Below are 26,549 nucleotides of genomic sequence, written 5' to 3' on the forward strand. Positions count from 1 at the left end.
AGCCAAGCTCAACCTCTCTAGAAGGAGCTCTTGAGTGGAAGCTCATTGTCTTATGCATGTGCATGTGTTGTAATAGGGGATTAGCAAGGGAACTCTATGCCATTGTAAGAGAGAGAGTGATCATTCAATTGAGAGTAGGAAATCTATCATTTCTCCTACTAGTGTAAGCCCAACATTCGCTGAATCAAGGAGGGTGGATTTGGACTAAGCTTGGATACTTTGTCTCCCTTCCAACGTGAAGTAATGGACAACAATGATGCGTAAGTGTCTTGGTGTTTTTTTGTTAAGTTCTTGATATCTTGTCTCTGGTGTTGTCGTCAATCTAGCCATAAATCCTACATACTGTAAGAGGGCGACAGGGTGGAGAGGACTCCCCCGGCCTTAAGACAGTGATTGGGGTGGCTTTTCTTGTGATGTGTTGTGGTGAAATTTACGCAAGCTATGTTGAACAAATACTAATCTCACTTTGATTTGTCACGACAGATTTGTAAGAAGGTATTAATGCAACAAGCACCCCCTCCCCCTTTCTCTCTCTTTCTTAAATATATAGTTGTGTTTGCTTGATCATTGCCGATACGTTTCAAAGCAGCCCGAGCACTATCTCTCTCCCTCTCTCTCTCTCTCTCTCTCTCTCTCTCTCTCTCTCTCTCTCTCTCTCTCTCTCGTGTTTTAGTGTGTGAGAGTGTTCCATTGCTGTTAGGGTTAGTGTAAATTCCTTGCTTGTTTGTGGGTTGCTCTAACGATTCTCCTCTTTTGCGTCCTAGTTCGCTCGTAAACTAGGTGGTGCCCCTTGTGTAGTTGGGATTTGGCTGTGGGTTTGTTGTTTTGGTTTGTGTTGTATTGTGCCCCAGCCCCATTGAGCAGCACGGGAGCCTTGAAGGGTGTCTAGAGGTTTCTCTTCTTGTTGCCCGCCCCGGACCGCCTCAAATTGGTGCCCCCACTGAGGACGGCTTGTGTACTTTTGTGTAGAATCAACCTTTAGCATAGTCAAGTAGTTTGCATGAATCATGAAAATTTGTATGATCCCTTCATTCCCATTGCAAGGCAAAAGGTACACATAATTGTTAGTACTAAGTTGCAATTTCAACGTGTCATTCGTAGAATCTTAGGTCCTCTTAGGTTGGCCGAGATAAATGCTTCAGTAAATCCTTTTATTTTGCCTCTCATTAGGTACGACCTTAGTTTGGACGTCTATATTTTTGTTTTGTTTTAAGCATTAGGTCATGCATAGACCATGGATAATGGCCCAGGAATAGAGGTTTTCCCCTTCCATTTCACTCCACACATTAGAATAAACATTGCAATTAGTAGGAAAATCCATTTTCAACAACGTATGGTGTTCATGTTTGGTGCCCAAAGAGTAGGAGAAATTCTTGCATCACCAAACCCTGTCATTCTACCTCTCATCAACTACCACACTTCTTTTGATGTACATGTGTTCATTTTATTTTAAAATGAAGTGCAGCCTGGCAAAATAGTGTGTATGTTTGTTTTTTCTTTGTCCAAGTTGTTACAAGAAACAAAAAAACGGTCATTTGTTCTAACTGGGAATGTGTGTGCAGTGAAAGTTCAGTCCTTAGAGATCTAGCTCTATTACCAATTGAGTTGCAGGAGCAAGTAGTAAGGCGTCTCCCTCATAACAAGAGGGTGGTGAAGTTAAGACGGAAGGTCCTACGCGTGGATTCCATTTTCCTCTTGTTGTTGGGCACTAAGGAAGACCGCGCATTCATCCAACTAGTGTGTGCCCTAAGATTGGTAAATAGAGTGAAATTTGGCGTTTGGCGAGTGCATTTCACCATTGAGGAAGACTCTTCAGGAAACTTGCGGCCAGAGTTCATGCTTCATAGACTCACATTTGGTGAATTTTTCCCTCATTTGCGTCTTATTAATAGTCTTCCTTTTGCTTTCAACAAAGGAGATAGGGAGCTATTCAGAGCTTGTCTTAATAAAGAGAGCATAGAGAAGATTGCAAATTTGTATAAATTCTCATCCTTCTCTACTTTCTATGACACTTTGTTCAAAGAGACATTGTAAATCTCTTTATGCTTTTGAATGATTTAACCATAATCCTAAGGAGTTTTTGTCCAGGAATTTTGTAGCACAAGGGGAGTCTTTAAATCTTGCAAACTTGATTGGACTTGATAAGGATGTTCTTTATGAAATTGTGAGAAGGTTGCCTCACTCCGACTGTGTGCAACTCGAAGGAAAGGAGCTCCTAGTCAATTGCTACTTTCTCACGGCCTTCTACAAGCATGAAGATCTAGTTTTTATACAAACCGCTTGTGCGTTGGGAATTGTAGAACAAGTGCAATTTATCACTTGGGACGTGGTTGCTCTTTTGGATCCAGCAAATGAAGTTCTAGAGATTTCTGTTTATCGCCTTAGCTTTGAAGAATTTCAACCCTTCTTAGAGCTCATCAATAGTCTACCTTTTTGTTTTGATCAAACAAATCGAGACCTCATTGAAGCTTGGATAGCTGAAGAAGAAAACCTAGAGTGGTATTTTCTTACTTCTTCATTTGCAGGCGAGTGGTTCTAAATCTCTACTGTATCCCTTATTGTAACTCGTGTTGTAATCTTTCATAATAATGGAGAGCCAACGCCAAATGTTTGGATATCCTCTTTTCTTTGGAGAGCCTGGAGAGGATGCAGAATTATTTTTAGCAAATTTCAAGATGTCTTGCCGTATCAAGAGGATAGTAACCGATCAAGAACGTGTAGAAATGTTTGAGGTGGTCCTTAGGAAAGATGCTAGTACTTGGTTTGACTCTTTGCCTGAGGAAGTTAAGGGGAATTACACAGAAGTTTTGAATCGTTTTAAGAGATACTTCTTTGATCCCCAAAACACTCAAAAACTATGGCAAGACATTGTTTCTCATAAGCAAAAAGACTTAGATGACTACTACTTGTACAAGCAAGAGTTTCTACGTCTTTGGGCTCTATGGATACGAAATGTTGCTAACCCTGGTGATGGTGCAGAATTTCTAAAGAAGGAGAGGTTCATAGCCGGACTCTTTCCTGACCTTAAGGTAAAAGTTGAGGCGGGTGCACCTGCTACCTTTGATGCAGCTGAAACTAGGGCTGCTGAGAAATATAGGAAACTCAAGTGCTTAAGGGGAGAGGTTCCAATAGAAGGTCTTAGACCCAAAGGTAAGTCACAAGTATCAACATCGATAGATCTTCCTGAGGTAACGGCGGAAGTAATTGAGAAGTTAAACGAATCTTTAAGTAGCCTGTCAATTCACCTTGCACAAGCTGTAGGTCCAAAGGGACAAGCAAAGAAGTCTGAAGAGCGAGATCCACGACCTAGGAGAGTCTTGCAATGTTGGAATTGCGGAGAGTCTGGACATGGGATGTATAATTGTCCTTGGCCCCGTGGAGAGCTAGGGAGACCTAACATGAATTACCCAGTGATGAATGCAGGAGAAGGAGCTGGTCAACAACCAAGGCTTCTACAAAGGCCAAATGGACCAAGACCACCTCCACAAGGGGTAGAAGGAGTTCCACCTTTGCCAGATCCAAATGTGCATGTGGTAGAGGTGACAAATTCAAAGGAGGTTGACATGGAAGCCAATGGCATTAAGCGTGGCTGAGGAAAAGGTAAAGAGAAAGAAGGAGTCACATCACAGAGTGACCATGGACAAGGCAAGAAGGCAAAGGAAACCAAGGAAACCAAGAGGACTCGATGTCGTATCAACCTCCAAGACTTCCCTCTTGGACATGGTATGGCTCCATACAACCTGTTGGAAGACATGCGAGGTAAGGGTCCTGATATCTCATGGCCTAAGTTTCTTGCATTATGCGCACAAGTTAGGAGGGATTTAACAAAGGCAGTTAGCACTAGGAGAAAGGTAAAAGATAGTTTTCCTGTTGTAAAAATTGCACATGCTGAAATGAATGAGGATATTACACCTGTGCTAGATTGTTACATAAAAGGAAGATTGGTTAGGAAAGGTCTAGTGGATGGGGGTGCACAAATTTTCATCATGACAGAAGGGCTCATGCAAAGACTAGGCATGCACATCCATGAGACACCTGAAATCAAAGTGAAAATGGCAAACAATAGCAAGGCTAGGTGCGTAGGCATTTGTAAAAATGTTTTTCTGGAGGCCTTTGGCATTAAGAAGGCAGTGGATTTCTATGTCATGTCTACCAAGGGAAATGGTTACCCATTTATCCTAGGAAGACCATGGCTAATGAAAATGCGAGCTTTGCAGGATTGGGAGAGTGGGAAATTAATTTGTAGGAATGACAATCATAAGAAGGTTGTCTTTGACATGAAGGAGCAACGCCAAGAGGAGCTCCATGAAGAATCATCTCAAAGTGAGACGGAAGAAGGTTGGACCGATAGCACTTCAGAAGAAGAAAGTAGCGGCAGCATTACTGAAGAGGAGTCTTCCATCGAAGTCATGGGGGTAAGGTTTAAGCCAAGCAACCAAGAGACCTCTTGTCAAGGCTTGGAGGAGGTAGGTCCTCAAGAGAACAAAAAGGTGGAAGATGAAGGAATGTTAGAAGGTATGTTGTCTACAACACTTACAAAGGATGAAAGAGAGGAGTTCAAATGTGTGCTAAGGAAATTTCCGAGGCTTTTTGCTAAAGACTACACCGATGTGCGTGGAGTAGATGTTGTTCAACACAAGATTGAGTTGAAGACAGAGGCCACACCTAAGGCTCAAAAGCTACGAAGGCTAGGAGTCATTAAGGAGCAGGCTCTACTCAAGGAGGTAAGAAAGCTTCTAGCAGCAGGTTTCATTTATCCAGTGGAGAATTCAGAGTGGGTCTCTCCCGTTGTTGTCACTCCTAAGAAAAACGGCAAGTGGAGGGTGTGTGTGGATTACCGTCCCCTCAATGAGGCAACAAAGAGAGATCACTTTCCCCTCCCATTCCAGGATGAGATACTAAATGAGGTAGCTGGTCATGAGAAGTACACTGTGTGTGATGGCTACTCATGTTACTTTCAAATAGGGATTGCATTGGAGGATCAATTGAAAACAACCTTTATCACTCCTTGGGGTTGTTATGCTTTTAGAGTCATGCCATTTGGTCTGACAAATGCTCCTGCAACATTCCAACGTTTCATGAACATGGTGTTTCAAGCATTCTTTGGAAAGTCAATTAGGGTGTTCATTGATGATTTCTGTATTTATAGCTCAAAATCATTGCATCTACAAAGGGTAGAAGAAGGTTTAAAGAAGCTCTACGACATGGGAGGTCAACTCAACCCCGACAAGTGTCACATAGCTGAGGATGAAGTGATCTTTCTCGGTCACAAGGTTTCCTATAAAGGCATTGAGGTGGATCCTTCAAAGGCAAAGGCTCTTATTGAGCTCCCATCACCGAAGAGTCTTAAGGAGGTCATCTCTTTCATTCAGAAGGTGAAGTATATGTCACGCTTCATTCACTTAGCCTCGGAGTTGCTTCATCCTTTGCAAAAGTTGACACAACAAGTAGAATTTGCATGGTCTGATGAGCTTGAAGAGTATTTTTGTAACATTAAAGTCATTTTGTCAGAGCTACCAACACTCATGCCTCCTTGTTGGGAGTACACATTCTTTGTTATCTCTAGTGTTGGAAGGGAAACAATTGGTGCTGTGTTGCTACAACAAGATCCCCACAGTACAAGGATGCAACCTATCTACTTTGCTAGTAGGGTCATGAATGCTTTGGAGAGAGACTACATAGAAGCAGAACTCATGATGCTTTCTCTCATGTTTGCGGTGAGAAAGTTTAGATCCTACCTACTACCAAAACCTTTTGTAATTCTCACTGCAGAAAATTTGTTCCCTTGGGTGTCATCTCAAATGAATCTTAGTACTAGGATCTCAAAGTGGATTATGGAGTTGCAAGAGTTTCAATACTCTTTCAAGGTAGAAGATAGTGTGCGTGCACAATTGGCAGGGATTCTCACTTATAGGGTGCATGAAAAGGAGATTAAGGTGCCTGAAGTAAAGACCCTACCATTACCACCACCAAAAAGTATTCCTAATGCTTTTACCTTGTTCTTTGATGGAGCTTTTCGTCGAGCCACAGGAAAAGCAGGGGGAGGGCTAGTGTTGCTCAACCCAAGTGGAGAGGTGGTCATGAAAGAGAAGTTCTATCTACCAAGTTCAGCTAGCAACAATGAAGCAGAATACGACACACTAATTCATGGTTTGAAGATGTGCATTGGCCAAGGGATACAACGCCTCATGGTAAAGGGAGATGCACTTCTCATTGTTAAACAGATTTTAGGTATTTGGGCATGCAAGAATGAAAGCTTACGGACAAAATTTCATGCCATTCGTAGATTGTTTAATCAATTTGAAGAAGTGCAACTATATTATATTCCTAGGAAACAGAATGAAGATGCCGATTTACTTGCACAGCAAGTAGTTACATGTGTTGAGAAAGAAGTGCAGGTCATCATGGTGGCAGCAACTGTCAAGCAACCGAGATACCAGGGATTGGAGTCATTGACTCCCATTATTAGCTACATTTTGGAGGGCGAGTTTCCACAAGACTTCACGAAGGCTCAGAAGAGGAGACTCATAAAGAAGGCAAGCGCATATCTCTTCCTAGAAGGCTCCCTCTATCAAAGAGGGAGGGATCAAGTATGCAGAAGAGTACCAACTATTGAGGAAATTCCAGCCATTCTAAAAGGTTTGCATGAAGAAGCATGTGGTGGTCATTTTGCCCAAGAATTAACTGTGAAGAAGATTTTGCTTGCGGGGTATGTTTGGCCAAGTCTGCATGTGGATGTCCAACATTGGTGTAAAAGTTGTCACAATTGTCAGGTAAATGGGAATAGAAGATTGGTTTATGGTCCAAGGCAAATCGTGCTTGCAAATGGACCCTTTGAAAAGTGGGGCATTGATGCTATGGGTCCTCTGCCTAGGACAAAAAATGGTAAACTCTACATTCTAGTGGCTGTAGACTATATGACTAGGTGGGTGGAAGCACAAAGTGTGGCAAAGGTAAATGAGAAGACAGTGAGCAAATTCGTCTACACTCACATTTGTTGTAGATTTGGCACACCTTTGGAGATTGTTTCTGATAATGGTCCAGGGTTTAGGAAGGGCTTGCTCATAGAAGTCTGTGAAGTACTTCACATTCTACATCGTCACAGTACACCCTACTATCCCCAATCAAATGGTTTGGTAGAAAAAGCTAATGGTGTCATTGCAGGCATCATTAGAAAGATGGTGAAAAACAAGACAAAGTTGTGGGATGACTTCTTGGATGGTGCCTTGTGGGCGTATCGAACCACATATAGGGAAGCCACGGAGTTCACACCATTTCACTTGGTCTATGGTCAAGAGGCTTTACAGCCAATTGAACTAAACATTCCAACAATGCGACTTCATGGCAAATCAGCACAAGATGATCAAGAAGCATGGATGGATCGACTTCTTACCTTAGCTGAGCTTGAGTGGAAAAGAGAAGCATCATACGAGTGCTATAAGAGGAAAGCCACACAGATAAAGGAGAAGCTTAACAAGAAACTGAAGGACAAAGGCATCAATGAAGGAGATCTTGTGCTAAGGTATGACAATCGACTCGATAATCGTTTTGATGCCAAATTTGAAACAAGATGGCAAGGGCCATACATAGTCAAGAAGGCTTTCAATTCTAGTTACTATCAGCTTATGGACTTGAATGGTAAAGAGCACTCCAGGAAGGTAAACGGGTATCGCTTGAAGCCCTATTTGAGTCGCCTTCTACCAAAGGATCTACCAAAGATCTGTCCAAAGGCCGCTGTCTCATGTAAGTATTGTTACATGAAGCATGAGTGTAACTCCAACCAAAATTCTGAGGGGCCAAACAATGAAAATCTCGTCAAGGACTCTGAAGCACTCTCTTTGGAAAAGATGCTCTATGATGGTACATGAATATACCATCATCCTGGGAGAGGGCTAATGATAGCCATTTTTTGGCTCTCTGTAATTGCCATAGTGAGTTATCTCACCCTATCAAATCACTCAAACACTGTGGTTACCCTCACCCTTTCACTGTATATAGGTGCGTGTGAGTTAGGAGACTTTTCCCATATCTCCTTACTGAAATAAAAAACCCTCAATTAGCTAATCATTGGGCTAGTTGAGCCAAAAAAATATAAAATATAAAAAATATAAGTATATTATGGCCCATGCGTATGTAAATATTTCTTTGTATATAGGGCCTAAATAAAAGATTTTTTCATAATTATTTTGGTATTTATTTAAATATTTCTACCTAGGTGTGTGTTATTTATGCTCTGTACATTGCCTCACCATTACCACAATTTTTCTTACCATTTTTCATACTCTTTATTCCATATAGAAATATTTTCATGTAAGCTTCTTTTATATTTGGTGTAACTCCACCCCAACAAAAATCCAAAAAAACTAGTTTTATTTATGTGTATATTTTTTCACTATTGTGATTTTTCCCTTCCTACATCTATTTTGTTTTTTTTGTTTTTTTTTTTTTAAATTAGAACACCAAAAATATTTATCTTTTTATGGTAGCCTCATAATGAGAGAGATTTCTTTTGACCCCTTTATATTTTTTCCACTTATATTATTTATATTTGACATGTACATATTTTTTAGACCCCTCAATATTTGATTTTCTTAGTTGTACTATTCACTTATATCATAATCTCAACAATATCTTCAATTATAGACCTACCAAATAAGGTCAAGGGTAGGTGGCATGCATACATGCACTATGGAGGGCTCACTCTTGGAGGTATTCAAAAGAATCATCCAAAGAAGGACCCCACAAGGACCTTGTGCCGTGGAAAAAAACGATCGGTTTTGCTGAATTTTTAAAGTTCACTTGCTCTTCGAATTTGAAAAGGTGATACAAACAAAAGTTGTAGCTCGTGAGTTGAACTTTTGCCTCAAATTTTTTCATATTTTTTTGAGCTACGAGCTGTGAGCTATGATTTTATTAGTGGACCCCAGTTTTCCCATGCTATGCAGCCACACTCTCTCTTCCACTTTATCATTTTCCTCTTTCACACACACTTCTCCACTCATCATCCCCACCTCTCTCACCACTCCTCTCTGCACCCTACTCACCTTCTCCTCAACCTTGAAGAATAAGAGAAACCATGGTGAACTCATACCTCCCACACACAATTCCATTCCAAAATTGACCACCTAGTCTCATTTTTCCTCCTCTAATTTACCCATATCTATCAAGAAAACCACAAAATTCAGCCTCTTCTCTTAAAAGATAGCATCATGGTGGTTGATTACTCAGCTTCAATTACCTTGTCTCTCAAGGAAGGTCAAGAGTGGAGAAAAAATGTACCGTCAAAGCTAGTGGACCGTCAACAAGCGTCAAAATTGGCCCTACTCAAGACACTTGGAGCATCAACCTTGTAAGAAAACCACCTTTTCTTACCTCTTAAGAGTTTTTCTTCCTTATTTGTATCCTACATGGATACTCCCATTGTAAATATCCAATTCCAATTGTAAATTAATACTAACTCTACTAACACTAACCCACTATGAAAAGTCCTATCACCTCCATTTCTCTCCTCTCTCTTTCCCCACCAACTTCTTGATAATTCCAAGCAAAAGAATTAGATAAAATGCTAAAAATCTAACCAAACCATGGTTAGAGGAGTAACCCTAGCCTTCAAAATTGCTATAAAAGGAGGGTGTAGCTAGCAAAAAAAGGGGGAGCCATAAGCAAGAGCACTATGCTATAGCTTGAGAAGCCAAGCTCAACCTCTCTAGAAGGAGCTCTTGAGTGGAAGCTCACTGTCTTATGCATGTGCATGTGTTGTAATAGGGGATTAGCAAGGGAACTCTATGCCATTGTAAGAGAGAGAGTGATCATTCAATTGAGAGTAGGAAATCTATCATTTCTCCTACTAGTGTAAGCCCAACATTCGCTGAATCAAGGAGGGTGGATTTGAACTAAGCTTGGATACTTTGTCTCCCTTCCAACGTGAAGTAATGGACAACAATGATGCGTAAGTGTCTTGGTGTTTTTTTGTTAAGTTCTTGATAGCTTGTCTCTGGTGTTGTCGTCAATCTAGCCATAAATCCTACATACTGTAAGAGGGCGACAGGGTGGAGAGGACTCCCCTAACCTTAAGACAATGATTGGGGTGGCTTTTCTTGTGATGTGTTGTGGTGAAATTTACGCAAGCTATGTTGAACAAATAATAATCTCACTTTGATTTGTCACGACAGATTTGTAAGAAGGTATTAATGCAACAAGCACCCCCTCCCCCTTTCTCTCTCTTTCTTAAATATATAGTTGTGTTTGCTTGATCATTGCCGATACGTTTCAAAGCAGCCCGAGCAGATCTCTCTCCCTCTCTCTCTCTCTCTCTCTCTCTCTCTCTCGTGTTTTAGTGTGTGAGAGTGTTCCATTGGTGTTAGGGTTAGTGTAAATTCCTTGCTTGTTTGTGGGTTGCTCTAACGATTCTCCTCTTTTGCGTCCTAGTTCGCTCTTAAACTAGGTGGTGCCCCTTGTGTAGTTGGGATTTGGCTGTGGGTTTGTTGTTTTGGTTTGTGTTGTATTGTGCCCCAGCCCCATTGAGCAGCACGGGAGCCTTGAAGGGTGTCTAGAGGTTGCTCTTCTAGTTGCCCGCCCCGGACCGCCTCAGTAGCAAAGTCAAGGACGTGGAGGACGGTGAGGTTTGCACAGCCCTGGCCTGACACGATGGAGACCTGGCACAATTCAATGGCTTGGAGCTCCAACTACTAGATGAAGCATAGCAAGACCAAGAAAAGGGGGCACCTTGAGGAGGTTTTTTTGGAGCATTGGTTGATATCCCAAAGGGGGGGCACCTGCAGGCTGCCACGTGGCCGCAAATGAACCCACATGCAAGAGACAGGGGACGCACCGCGGGGTATTTGACTCCATCCATGAGTTTCAATAGACACACAAAGGGGGAGACAGGGGAGCTTCCTCACCCCATGGCTATGGCGTGTGCAAGCGGCGCCTCCAGCACTGTGTGTGAGCAGAGCAAGCGGCGTTTCACGGTGAGTCGTACCAGTTTTATCCTGTGGCACCAATGGTGCATGCTACCGAGGCGGCAGCCAGGGGTTGGTAGTACTGTTGATGTGGTGGGCCCCGTTAAGGGTGGCATCCCGCAGCCCAGTTGGGCTCTTGACCTTTTGAGACTAGGTGTGCACTAAGGGGGCATTAGCGATATTGCTAATGCCTTCCTGGTATTAGATAGAGGGCAGTCCCACAGTGGGAGCATGTAGTGGAAAGTGTAAGAGAGGAGGAAATCCAAAGGCCGAGCACACCAAGGAGAAGACCGGTCCGAAGGCTCCCAAGCCGGACATGTCCCATGGGGATAAGAGAGGAAAAGAAAGAGAGAAAGAGGTGAAGAGAGCCTAAGGCCGCCAAGGTGTGCAAAGCAGAAGACAAAGGCCAAGAAAGTCAAGGCAAAAGGCAGAGTGGAGGCCAGAACCAAAGGGAAGGAAGAGAGAGAAATGAAGAGAAAGAAGGCTAGAGGGTGCCGTATCAAAATTAGGCCAAAGAGATAGTGCAAGGTATCCCCCCCAAGGGGGTCAAAAATGAGGAAAAATAAGAAAAACATAATAAAGAGCCTAGGGGCAATAGCGACCTTGCTAATGCCCCCGAAAGTGCAAAGAGAAAAAGAGAGGGCATAGGAAAAAAAGTAAAGCAGTTTCCCTCTTCCAAAAGATGCCAAATCAAGGTGACAAATGGACCCCCCCATAAAGATCATGGTTTAGTCAAATTAGAGTCCCCCCTATAAAGATCACATTTTAGTCAAATTAGGGGCTCTTTTGGTGCCGTTTGAAGCCTGCAAAGCGGAGTTCTCTGATAGATCAACCCCTTTGTAACTTTTTCTTTAAAATGGACATAGTGATGGCAGTGCAAGCCAGTGTACATGTTGTTTAAAGTGCAATCAATCCACCGTTGCCCCCTCTTGCCGTAGTTTCCCCCTCCCCCCTTCTCTTTCTCTTGCTTGAGTATTTCCCCTTGGTGCCGGCAGTGTGGATGTGTGTGCCCCCCCCCCCCGCCCGCACCGATGGTGTTTTGTGTGAGAGAGTGAGATTGAGCGGCTGTGAGCAAGTGTAAGGGCCGTGGCAGTAGGTGTGCATTTTCTAGTGGATTTGTGGAGTGTGTGAGCAGTGAAAATTGAGCAGGTGGTGGTCTGCTAGTGTAAAGTGTTTTTTGAAGGTGTTTACAGAGAGAACAGGTGTGTTGTGGATACCCTGATTTATAGAGAGGCCCTTGTGTTGGTGTCGGGCGTGTTCCCCCATTCCCCCTCTCCATCTTCTAGTGCCCCCATGGAGGAGCACACTATTTGCTCCGAGTTAATAAAAAAGAAGGAGTTTTTCAAGTTGGAAGTCGTGGCAGCTAGAAGCTATGGACAGATTTTCATAGGTGAAGAGAGCCCTAGCGAGTGGATATCGGATTTTAATACATGCTATTGTTGCGTATGCCAACGGAAAATAGAAAACTGCAGACTTTTCCTTTGGTGATGCGTGGTAAAGCTAAAGCATGGTATAAGGCATTGGAAGGAAAGCCAAGGCAAGCATGGCCGGCTCTAAGGGAGAGGTTTCTTCATGAATTTCACAAGGAGGTGTCCCCAGTCGATATGGATGTGAAGTTGAAGGTGCTTAAGCAAGATGTAAGTGAAGAGTTCAATCTATTTTTGGGTCATTTTGAAGAGTGTTGGGTATAGCTAGCGATAGCGATGCAGTTCGCTAATGGAGACTACTTCAAGTTAGATAAGTTCATGGTGTGTCTGCATCCCAAGGGGGAGAGAAAGTCAATTTCGAGAGCCGAGAGAATTATAATGGTGCGGTAGCCATTGCATGGTTGAAGACTAGATAGATAAAGAAGAAGATGAAGCAGGGTCTGTCAGGCTACAGACATTGGCCCATGTCCAATCAAAGAGTCCAAGGAAGTTTATACACAAGGAAAATCATGGAAACCGAGGTGTAGCTGTTGTGCTACAAAATTGGATACGCACGGTGCAAGATTTGTCCGAGCAAATGCAGGAGGTGCATTTCAGTGTGATGGATAGAGGACATCTCTCTCTCTCTCTCTCTCTCTCTCTCTCTCTCTCTCTCTCTCTCTCTCTCACTCTCACTCAGGACAAGGGTCGTATGGGCAAGGCCACCGACACGGATGGACAGTGTGTATGCTAGGGGGAGACTATAAGATAGCACGGTTGGGTGGAGACTAGTGGGTGGAGACTAGCACACGCATTACCACCACCCTTTCACTGGTATCCAAGCTATTTTTGGGAGCAGGGGAAAAGCGGGTTGCATGTGCATGCAACGCGCTACTTCTCCCCCATGTTCCACAGACATGTCTCTCTCTCTCTCTCTCTCTTTCTCTCTGTGTGTGTGTGTGTGTGTGTGTAAGGACATGGGTCCTATGGGCAAGGCCACCGGAATGGACGGATAGTGTGTATACTAGGGGGAGGTTATAAGATAGCACGGTTGGGTGGGGACTAGCCCATGCATTACCACTACCCTTTCACTGGTATCCAAGCTATTTCTGGGAGGAGGGAAAAAGAGGGTTGCATGTGCATGCAAAACGCTGCTTCTCCCCAACGTTCCGCAAATAGCGATGTCTTCTTTGTGTAGCAAAATGAAGGTAGGCACAGTCTCCTGTGCACAATAGCGTGGACAGACAGCGATAACCCTGCACTAACGCGGGCAACCAAGGCAAACTTGATCGGCAACTCAATGGCACTGAGGCTCCAAAGGCTTCTATTGACGCCGTTGGATGCACGCATGTAGGAAGGCCCACTTAACCCATACATGAATGAGGGTTGAACCCACCCCATGAGGGTAAGAGTCCAACACTTTACCATCAAGCTATTGACCCATGTTGTGTATAACAAGGATTGAGGTAGTATTATCATGTCTCTTTGTAGTATTCTTAGTTTTATTATATTAACTTTAGAGTGCGGAGAGTTCCCAACTTGGCACTTTACAATGTTGTTGCTAGTAATTTCATTATACCAAGTCATTGAGACTTTGGAACTTTGGTACTTCAGCAAATGATTCTTTGAAACTTAGAGGTGAACAACACCCAAAGCACCAATCTTAATAGTGTAGGATGGATTGGGTACTATCTCTCAATACCAAGTCCATCGGATTGGTATTATCATCTCTTTGTAATATTCTTTGTTTGGTTATCTTAACTTTAGAGTGCCAAGAGTTCCCAACTTGGCACTTTACAATGATGTTGCTAGAAGCAATTTGTCTGGAAATTCTGGTGATAAGGGAAAAAAGAAGACGCGTTGCCGTTATTGTAAAGCTAATGATCACTTGATCAAGCAGTGTCCTAAGTTGAAGGCCAAAGAGGCTAAGAAGAAAGAGGGTGGTTCCACTACAAATGCCGGTTCCACTACAAATGCACCCATTGTTGAGTCTTTTGTGAAAGGAGACTAGTATTTGCACAGTACCAAGTCATTGAGACGCTGGAGCTTTGGTACTTCATCAAATAATTCTTTGAAACTTAGAGTTGAACAGCACCCAAAGCACCAATCTTGGTACTTTAGGATGTCTTGGGTACTATCTCTTAGTACCAAGTCCATGGGACTTCTATTATCATGTCTCTTTGTAGTGTTTTTTTGTTTGGTAATCTTAACTTTAGAGTACCCAGATTTCCCAACCTGATACTTTACCATGCTGTCTGTAGTATTTGCACAGTACCAAGTCATTGAGACGTTGGAGCTTTGGTAGTTCATCAAATGATTCTTCAAAATCTAGAGTTGTATAGCACCCAAACCACCAGTCTTGGTACTTTAGGATGGCTTGGGTACTATCTCTCAGTACCAAGTCCATGGGACCGCTATTATCATGTATCTTTGTAGTATTCTTTGTTTGGTAATCTTAATTAAGAGTACCCGGAGTTCCCAACCTAGTAGTTCACAATGTTGTGTGTAGTATTAGCACATTTCCAAGTCACTGAGGCTTTGGAACTTTGGTAGTTCATCAAATGATTCTTTGAAACCTATAGATGTACATCACCCAAACCACCAATCATGGTACTCTACAATCTGCACACTACCAAGTCCCTGGGACTGGTACCCAAAGTTACAAACCTTGCACTTTACAATGTTGTGGGTAGTTTTTGCACATTATCAGGTCATTAGTACTTTGGTAATTTGGTACTTATCCAATGACCTTACAAAACCTAAGGCTAATCAGTACCCAAAGCACTCATATTGGTAATTTACAATGGCTTTGGTACTATTTGCACAGTACAAAGTCTTTGAGGCTGGTATTGAGCTGAAATCTTTACTAGTTGAATTTTTAGTTTCAAATTTGGTACTTTACTCTCAACTTTTGGGTCTGGTTATTGTAACTTTTGAAGCTGTCATCTGTGTGTCATTTTCAAGGATTCTAACCTACATTGTTTTCGTATCTCAGGTGGAACTGTATAGGAGATTCAAACAAACACACCCCAGGATCGAGTTGACTCTTAAGTCTTTTGAGGTCTTGAATCCATTCTTTGTTCAAAAGCTAAAAGAATGGTATACTTGTTGTTGTGTGTATGATGTGCAGATGTTATTCCTCAAGGAGGCTTTCAATCACATGCAAAAAAATAAGTTTGGGCATCATGAAAAAGCTCATACTTGCAGATGTTTTGTGCGTTGTAGTAGTAATGATGCAACTCAGTGATCTGCAAACGTGGTAGTATGGTAGGACACAACTTTGTGGGAATCCATTTTGTGTCCAAAGATAGTTGACAACTTCCACGCAAAGAATGCTTGGTTGGGGAATGTTCTCAATGTGGCGTAACCATGTTTCCCTTTTAGTCAGATGGGATTTCCAACAATAGAAAGGAGGTGTAAAGCAATGCTGCACAAACAAAGTATCTTGCTGCTTATCATGAGATATGTAGAAATGCAGTGTCTTCTATACGGCACCTCTCGAATTTCTAACATATGTAATATGCACAAGGGTTGTTAATTGTATTGACCACCAATGCATCAATTGTATTTCATTTTGTACTTTGAATGAATAATTCTCCACAAAGTCAATTACAGATACAACAACATTGTTAGGAGATCTAAGCATGCTTTCTTTCAATTGTTGTTCCTGCTACCGAAAGATGAAGGCGTGCTTGATGAAATATTTCAGATGCTTTGCAAAAAGGCCATGGAAAGAAGCATTTGACATTCTTTGTAGAACCAAGTCCTTTATTAGATTTCCACTTCCATTGTTAGCCACATGTCCACTATTGACATCCATGAACACCTTGAAATTATGCTTCATGATAGGTGGCTAGAAGATCAAGGTCACCGTTTGTGATATCATTGGATGTGGTTAGGTGGTGCTGCATCGTAATGCAAGGCACAACAACCTTTTTACTTTGTTTCTAGGTACCATCAGTTGAAAGGCTTGCACATGATGTGTAACTTCTCCACATTGGGGCCCAAAAAAGTGGAGCACGATGGATCTTGTGTTGTCATCAAGAGAACACTAACGCATGAGGAGCTGAAACCAGACGGGCTTCAATGAGGGGTGTGGCTGATGTTGTCCATTTTCTAAAGGAAAAATTTGGAGACTTGGTTAGGTCACATAGATCTAACACACAGAGAGTGCTTGGTTGGTTACAAAGAATGAAGTACAATGGGATATCTAGTGGAATTTTAAGAAATCTAAGTCTCACGTCTAGCCCATTATTTAGATGTTACTCACTTGAGGACCCATGTGCTCTATGTCTTTGTACTCTCATGATTTTGTGATGCATGTTTAAGTGGTAAATGGAGGAGATGTAAGAGCAAGCATTACATTAAAGAATGAAAATACATATCCATTGTACCGGTGCAAGAGGTGGACAATGAGGATAGAGAGTAAGAGGAGGGAGCTAGGTAGGATGATAGCAACATGACAAGTATAGCAATGATATCGGACATCAACTTGCCAATGTATGAGATCAACCCACAGACAATGTGTGAAATGTTGTCTGTTGGGGACAACTTTGCATTGAAGGCAGTTGAAGGGGATGAGGACTTTTATCTTTTGAAATGCACCAAAGCCATGTACAAGGCACACAAATCACAGATGGATAAGTGGCACAACGAGATTGTTAGAGGTGGACTTGTGGTTGAAGGCTTGTACTATGGCCAAGTGGATGTGAAATGTGATACATAAAGCCTTCTTGATCATACACCACTATTCATGATCTATTCCCACATGAGCCATACGAATTCCGATGGAGCCTTTTTCTAGACTCCAAAACATGTTTACATTAACCAATGAGGTCTATGAAAATGTGTACAATATTATGCTGTATGATGATGATGGGGAAGAGGATGAGGGCATTCAACCCATCCCACCCCTGCCATTCAAGATTTAGTAGTTTCTACTAGGTCTACCATTCAAGCTTGAGTAATGTCCCTTCCCTCCCTACCTCCACTATGTATGCACATCACATACTACATTGTTGAGGTCAGTAACATAACGAACTTGAAAAACAGTGGGTTACAATTGTCTTAGAATGAGAAGACCACTGCCAAATGTGGAACTTACTAGTAATGGTAATTGTGACTTCCCGAGCTCACAATTTTGTTGTTTTTTCAAAACAAGGCTAACTCTGCTATAAAGTTCACCCTTCCATGACATAGAATCACCCTACAATGAGAAGACTAGTGCCAAGTTTGGTACTAACTAGTACCAGTAATTCAAGCCTCAAAAGCTTCAAATTTGGTATTGTTATTATAACTTCCCTAACCCATAATATCCTTTTTCCAAAATAAGCTTTCTTCTACAATCAATCTGTAGTGATATTCCTCACCAAATTTGGTAGTCTCCAATGCCAGTATCAAAAGCAGCAAATTTTGTACATGTATACCTAACTTCCCGAATCCATAATATTTTTTTTCCAAAATAAGCATTTTTCTACAGTCACTGTAGTGAGATGACTAGTACTAAATTTGGTGGATGCCAATGCCAATATCCAAAGCACCAAATTTTGTACTGGTATACCTAACTTCCCCAGTCCATAATATTTGTTTTTTCCAAAATAAGTTGTCTTCTACAATCACCCTGTAGTGAGATGACCAACACCCAAACTCAGTAGTTGCCAATGCCACTATCAAAAGCACCAAGTTTTGTACTAGTGTACCTAACTTCCCAACCCATAATATTTTTATTTCCAAACCAAGCTCTCTCCCAAAAAATCTTTTTTGTACAATCACCTTGTAGTGATATGATCAACACCAAATTTGGTACCTTATAGTACCCAATCTACCAGTACCAAAGCCTGAAAGTTGTCAGTCCTAGTACCAAAAGCTGCAAATTTGATATTGGTAATTATAATTTCCCAAGCCATTTTGTGATCATGGGGTAATCTTCCATTCTATTTTTCCCTACAAAGATTAAGTCAATTCACACATTCAAATAGTTAGAATTCTTTTTTTTACAACATACATATAGTATCAATTCTCGTAACATGCAAAATGGCATGTGCAGTGCAAATCTCAAACATGCAGCTTGCATTCGGACACATGCAAGACCTTTTTTTTTGAAAATCAGCTACCCTAAACCCAAAAAACTAAATCATTTATTTATGTATTGACATACAAACCAAACAATGCTCAACTAATTTGCATTAATACTGCTACATGCAAAAATGTTCAATCTGCAGTTTTCAACACAATATGCACAACTCATCTCTACTCTTTGATGTAGACTTATCATCGTCCGGCAAGGATAGAAGACCCTCCATGTTCAGATTGTGCAATTGAGAAACTCATTATGCTTGCGCAAGTATCCGGTCTCCTCACTTGTCAGATGGTACAGATGGTGTGGTCTTGGTGCAGCGAGGAGAAGTGAGTGTGGAGTTTCCCTTGTAGTCTTGGCTACTCTCTTAGGAGTGGACTTCGTAGCAACAGCCCTTTGCAGGAACCTCATATCAACCAGCAAAGGGGACACTAAGGAGAGATTGGGAAGAGCACTGCAAAGAGGACGTCCGCACAAAACAACTCAAAAGTAGAGGAAGCTTGTGATGTGACAATAGGAAGACCAATCGGCTTGTTAGTTCCAAGCGTAGAGGATAGCTCGTCTTGTACATGGGAGAGAAAAATTTTGAATTGGTTGTCCTGTTGCAATTATAACACCACACACACATTTTTTGTCAAAAGTAAATCACAATATAAAACTGGGAGTTTTTTCCCCCAAAAAATAAGAATATGACATCTTTTGGTTTATGGACATAACAAAGTAGCAACAACAAGGTGAATTCAAATTTTTTCTTTTTTTGTACCACCAATACATGCTTTCACCCTAAGATTATAGTGTACCTTCATGTGTTTATAGATTAGTTTCATTAATCATTAAAGTTTCATAGCAGATGGTGCCAAGACCATGAATATTACCCCCAGAGCATGATTATCTTGATCAAGCTTGAAGATCTAGATGTGAAATAGCAAAAAATAGAGCTAGAAACTCTTTGCAGAAAAAGGCATCGAGGGTCTCATGGTTACATCCACATATTTCTTATGAAAGAGGGTGGTATCAAAGACTGGAACCACCCATCGTTGACCAAGGTCCAAATCATGAGTGCATGGATATTCATGTTAAAAACCATTAAATTAATTCAGTGAAAATGTGAATAGAGGCCTCGATTTTTTTTGACAAGGGAGATTATACGAAGTGGCAAGGCATTGTTTGTCAATTTTCTCACTATGCATCTCCTCCCATCTTGAAAAATCCTTCCATGGCACCAATCCTATTTGGAACGTGTTTGATACACAACTTAGGCTGCTTAGACTTTCAATGCTTCATTTGTGGAGCTATAGCATGGAAGATTGAAGGAAGAAGGAGCTGTAATTTTGTAAACAATATTGTTGTTTGGATGGCAAGATCTGTTTGATGCCCTTGACTGAGCTGCCCCTAGAACTGGAAGATTTGATCCAATCCTCTACACGAAGAGGCAATAACTTCTTAAAGAATATTTCATGGATATAATAATGAGATTTCAATTGCCTCTTTGGGAGCTCACAATGATGAAAACATGTCTCGAGGAAGAGGGATTTACACCTTTAAGGGGTTCAATATGGTCATAACTAACACTCACTATAATGGGTGGCAATATCTTCCTCCCTGTGGTGCTAAAATTTCTTATAAATTTCCAGGGCAAGGAGATGAGAGAACTATAAGGCATCATGGCATAGTGTTAAATCTTAAATATGAAGGTTTTAAAAAGGATTCCTAATTTGTATCAATCATACATGCTTTTTATGTATGTTCTTTTGTTTCCAATGGGAGAAGATGGGTGGGATCCTTTGCTACAAAGAGGATTCAGACAAAAATCACACAAAAACAATACTATAGTTTTTGAATACAATTATACTATTGATTGTCTCTTGTGGGGTGGTAGATTTCCTTACGAGTATAGCTCAATGGAAGACTCATGGTTGTTGTGGCTAAGAAATAATTAGAGGACACTTTGTGATGAGGTCTATCAAGGCTTGGTTGATATGGTTCAGGCTAGGGATGGTATCGATGTTGTTGTGGGACAAATTGCTAGGCATAGAGTTGTCTTGCCCTCTTCTTTTACTGGAGGTCTAAGATACATGTGCCAATTGTACCTAGATGCTCTTGCAATTGTTCGTAAGAGAGGAAAGCTCATCTTTTTAGAAGTTTATATGTAAAACACGATGGAGATAAATAGAAGAAGCATTGCTATTACAAAAAAGTACTTCAAATTGTCCGGATCTAACTACATATGTATTATATCAAAAGTTCAAAGACATGATGCATTTGCTCATCAAGAAGGCTATCTCTGGAGATTTTGTAGGCCATGTTTGTTTGATTGAGTTTCAGAATCAAGGACTTTTTCTCATACACATGTTTTGGTTATTTTAGCATCTGAGTACAAACCAATGGAAACTTCCCATAATGATAAGTTAATGTGTGCTGAGATCCCAAAAAAAGAGTCGTTCTTAGAGTTTCATGGTGTGATTATTTGTTGTAATATTCACAAACCATGTGGTTCCTTGTCTTCAAATGCTCCATGTATTGTTGATGGAAAATGTAGGTTTAAATATCCACATAAATTAGTCTATCTACAAATGTGGATGAAAGTGGATATCCTACGTATATGAGAAAAAATAATGGAAGCTTTGTTCAATAAAGAGATTGCAAGCTAGAGAACAAATGGATTGTTCCATACAACCCATTTCAATTGTTGAGATATAAAGCACACAACAATGTTGAGAGCTTCTTAACTATTTCTGTCATAAAATCTAATATCTAATATCTAACCAACCCAAATGATTTTCTCATATTAAATTGATCACTTAATGTGGGAGAATAAACGGGAACAAATGTTAAGATATAGACATGTGCTTATAGATCTATCTCAACATGGGGCCAATGGTAAAGGGGCCCAAATGAGAGATGGTCTATCAAAGAGCAAGGCTAAAAAATGGAGCATAAGACCTTAGGGTTATCTTCATTGAAGACCTCCAATAACGTGTGTAAAAGGCCTTTGACCTTGGGTAAGCTAGGGATGAGCTTGAGGCACGGGAACCCAACCCAGCTCGAGGTGCTTGTCTTGCTTGTCATGCTTGATGACTAAGGTGCTTGAGGTGTTTGATGATTGAGGTGCTTGAGATGGTTGAGGTGCTTAATTATTGAGATGCTTGAGGTGCTTGACATGCTTGAGATGCTAGGGTTGCACTTGAGGTGAGAACCCAGCCCAAGCTTAAAGTGCTTATGAGCCAAGCTTGTGGTGGGAACTGGGCCTATGCATGAGGGGCTTGAGGTGTCAAAAAGTCAAAGATTCAATCCCTACGAGGAGGGGGAGAGCCCTACATGAAGGGAGATGAGAGAGAACACCCACACACTCACACAAGGCATGCATGGTACAAAGAAAGCCAAAGGGACACTTGTCAAGTTCCTTCTCATGTTGCCCTCATGGTGTGCTTGAAGCCTATTGGTTGGACACCCAAGGGGTCCAATAATAATTTAGAAGATTTAATTAAATGATTTAGCATTTATATAGCCCTCTCTCTCAAAGGGGAAAGGGGGACACTTGTCTCAAGGCTACCCTTGCTGCTTGTAAATCCTCTTGCTTTGATAAGTCAATGAAGAGCTCAGTTTCTGCGTACATGATTTTGGTCAAAGAGTCTCTAAAAGATACTAATGTTTCATCAAATGTAAATGGTAGGAATCAAGAATAGTTAGACTTGTCTAATTTTCTAAAAGGATTCCAAGATGTGTTCATCGATGATATCCCTATGGACTTACCTCCAAAACGAGGGGATGATGACCATCACATTGAGCTCCTTCCTGGAAGCTCACCACCTAACAAGACTCCTTATCGAGTCTCACAAGCTCAACAAGAGGAGATCATGAGGCAAGTACAAGAGCTGGTAGAGAAAGGGATGGTGAGGCCTAGTTCCTCTCCCTTTTGTTCTCCAGTCCTTTTAGTGCAAAAGAAAGATGGTACATACCGTATGTGTGTGGACTATCGAGCACTAAACCATATCACTATCAAAAACAGATTTCCCGTACCTCGGGTAGAAGATCTGTTTGATAAGTTACAAGCCTCTACCTACTTCAGTAGGATTGACCTTAAGAGTGGCTATCATCAAATAAGGATAGTGGATGAAGATATCTTAAAGACCGCATTTCGCACAACGTTTGGTCTTTATGAATATCTAGTCATGCCTTTTGGCTTGACTAATGCACCAGCTACGTTCAATCGTTTGATGGGGAAAATATTTAGACCATACCAAAAATTCACTGGAGTGTTCTTTGATGATATCATCATCTACTCCAAGTCTTTGGAGGAACATAAGCAACATCTCAAAGTGATTCTTCAAGCATTGAGGGAGAAAAAGCTTTTTCTCAACCAAAAGATAAGCGAATTCTTCCTTCAAGAGATTCAATACCTAGGTCATATTATCTCTAAAGATGGTATCTGAATGGATCCATCAAAGTTAGAGGTAATAAAAGCATGGCCTAACCCAAGAAATCTACATGAGCTAAGAAGCTTTGTTGGTATGTGCGCATACTATAGACGCTTCATAGCAAAATTCTCTCAAATAGCAGGACCACTACACGACTTAACTAAGAAGAATGTTAAGTTTGTATGGATTGCTAAGGAGCAAAATGCTTTTGAAAATCTCAAAGAGAAGCTTACTTCCCAACCAGACCTCGTGCTTTCGGATCTCTCAAAGCCATTTGAGGTCCAATGTGATGCTTGTGGTGATTGCCTTGGAGCAGTTTTGCTTCAAGAAGGGCATGCCATAGCATATGAGAGCCGAAGGCTCAATATTGATGAACGAGTCTTGGGCATTTATGAGAAAGAGCTTTTAGCTGTTCTACATGCCCTAGACACATGGAAGTACTACCTATTGGGGACTCCATTTATCCTACAAACCGACCACCAAAGTCTCAAGTATTTCCTGATGCAAACCAAGCTTTCCGACAAACAAATGAGGTGGAAAAATTTTCTTTCTCAATTTAATTTCCATATTGCTCACATAGCTGGTAAGCACAATCAAGTGGCCGATGCACTTTTACGACGACCCAAAGTTAATGCGGTGTCTATAGCTACTCACAATGATCTTATCCTCTATGATAGATGAGTATGCTACTGACCCTGACTTTACAGACATAATGTCAGCCCTTGCTTTGGGGAAGAAAGAGGAACCATTCACCTTGCAGGATGGTTATCTTCTCCACGGAAATAGGCTATGTGTTACCCATTCCCTTCGTGAGAAAGTTATGTATAAATCCCATGCTCCTCCATATGCGGGGCATAGAGGTATTCAACCTAATCTCCAAGGAGTAGAGACGTACTTCTATTGGCCTACCATGAAAGTGGACATACAAGAGTATGTTTCAAAATGTGTAGTATGCCAAAAGACCAAGTATGATAGAGGGAAGCAACCTGGATTACTCCAGCCATTGCCTATCCCAAATTCACCATGAAAGAGTATATCCATGGATTTCATCTTTGGATTACCCAAGTCTATCCATGGGAATACAGGAATATGGAAAATAGTTGACAAGTTTAGCAAGCAAGCACATTTTATTCCTGTCAAAAAGACTATTAAGGCACATCAAATGGCAACTCTCTTCATATCTCATATTTTCAAAGCACCATGGATTACCCACATCCATCGTGTCAGATAGAGATTCCAGAATGACCAATAATTTCTGGAAAGGTCTCTTTGAAAATCTAGGAACAAGATTGAATTTCTCTTCGGCCTATCACCCACAAATGGATGGCCAAAGTGAGATAGCCAATCTTACGATACTCGATCTACTCAAGACTTATGTTACCGAAGTAAATCAACGCTCACAATGGGAAAAGTACTTACCTCTTGTAGAGTATGCTTACAATAATACTGTACATACTTCTACGGGAAAAGCACCTTTTGAGATCATTGAGGGAAGACCTAAAAGTCCCTTGCTACTCAAAGTACATGGGAAGATCTTCGCCGCCGATGAGTATAGCCGTGACCTACAAGAATCTTTTCAAAAGATTAAGGAGGCTATATCCATCTCTCAACAAAGGAAAAAAGCTATTGCTAATAAGCATAGAAGAGCCTTAATGTTCAAAGAAAATGATTGGGTCTTACTCAAGTTTCCTAAGGCTTGATTAAGGCAAAGGACGGGCAAAACTCCTACGGGCCATCAAAAGTATTATGCTAAACTAGCAAAAAGATACTAATATCGTCCTTTCCAAATATTGAAGCCCATCAATGAGACGGCTTATCAACTCAAGTTGCCCAACTGTTGTCTCATACACAATGCCTTTCATGTAAGCCTACTTAAGCCCTACAAAGGAGAGCCACCAACTGAACCAATTATTGAATACCCTCCCGAAGTTGAAGACCAAGAAGAGGTGCTACAACCCGAAGCTGTCCTTCGGAATGAAGACAAGGTACTACAATGTGGTAAGATTATCCGACGGTATGTTATTAAAAATTATCCTTTTGAAGATGCTCGATGGATACAAGGAATACAGCTTAAGGATAGTATGAACCTTGTCAATGCTTACAATGCTACGTTAGAGTAAGCAAATGTACAATTTTTTTTTATATGACTCATGTTTTTGTCTTATAAGACTAGTCCTCTTTTTAATTATGCACAAATTTAACTAGTATGCATGCTTAGAATCATGTTTGTGATGACGACGTCTCTCAACCACCAAGTAGAATTTGTCACTCTACTTTGGGAGAATAAAATGGACTAAAGAGCAGACATGCTTGCGGTAGCTATGTCTCCCAAGCACCAAATGGATTAGTCATCCAACACTCTTGGATATGGAGTGCAAATCCAACCAAGAGCCATGCTTTAATGCTTAAGCTTGCCATCTACTTCTTCTTCATTACTATGCTATTATGTATGCTAGCAACAAGAGTTATGATAAGTGAGGAACTAATTCTTTCTCCTACGAAATGTTTCTTCTTCCTTTTCCCTACTGAGAGATCCCCACCCCGCCATATTAAGATGGCAGATCTGATGGTGAGCCTGGTGGCCACTAGATCTATAGCGGAAGCAAACAAAGTGGTTCAGGGTTCAACTAGCGGACGATCTCTCATCGCAAAGCGAGTCGAGTTCGAGCCTACAACTAGCAATGAGATCTAGCTCCACCTCGCAGGGGAAGCGTAATTAACCTAACTAGCGATCCTAAAACCCACCTTCCAAGAGGAGAGAAACGTCGAATGCCTTTTTTCCCATGTTTCAGAGGCACGTACACTTGAGACTTCGCCGCTCTAGGGGCAATGAGTATTACTAGTATCGATTTAAACACTATGGGGACAGAGAGTTCCCGACCAATCGGGACCATCCTTCTCATAGGCATTGGCAACCTGAGCCAAGCCCCCACTTTCCACCCCCACACTCACACTTCCTTGTGTGTCCTAATAACTACCACAATGGTTGTTAAACATAAACATTCCTTGATTAGATTCCGAATCACAATGTTCGTTAAGACAGCCCTTCAATCAGTATTGCAAAGCGGCACCAAGACAATTATACTCTAGTAAAAATTCTACTCAAACTTATTCATTAAAATTACAATGTTCTGGAGGTATAATATCCCCCCTCCAGCGAGAGTTTACTCCTCCCGTTGTCGCCTAGCTGCCCATACAACTAGGTATGTCCACCGCATAGAAAGCTCGACATGGACATTCCCACCGCATAGAAATCAAGACGTGGTTTCCCACCGCTTAACCAGCAGACGTGGGTATCCACCGCTTAACCAGCAGACGTGGATTCAAGAGCCCTTAACCAGGAACTCTGTCCCCTGTGATTAGGAGGGGGTTCAAGACTAATTCAACATTGGAAATAGAATGAACATGCCGAGCTAAATTTTCCCTAGCAGACATTCTTTCCTATTGCAAACAGTATATTCGTCAATCATTTCTTTCCTACTTTAGACTTTAATATACAAATGAATTCAAATGCCGAGGTTTCCGTCGGATTTCTCCAACATGTATGGGGATATGTTCTTTCCTAGCTAAACGTATGCAATGTTAAATTAACAACTTGAATGAAATTGTGACCTACCTCTTCCATTCCTTCCTCAATGGCCCGTGAGATGGCCGATGCTTGTTCGTCCATGGGAGCTTTTCCTTTCCC

Source organism: Adiantum capillus-veneris, chromosome 8, assembly GCF_014529385.1.
Source record: "Adiantum capillus-veneris isolate H3 chromosome 8, ASM1452938v2, whole genome shotgun sequence".
NCBI lineage: Eukaryota > Viridiplantae > Streptophyta > Polypodiopsida > Polypodiales > Pteridaceae > Adiantum > Adiantum capillus-veneris.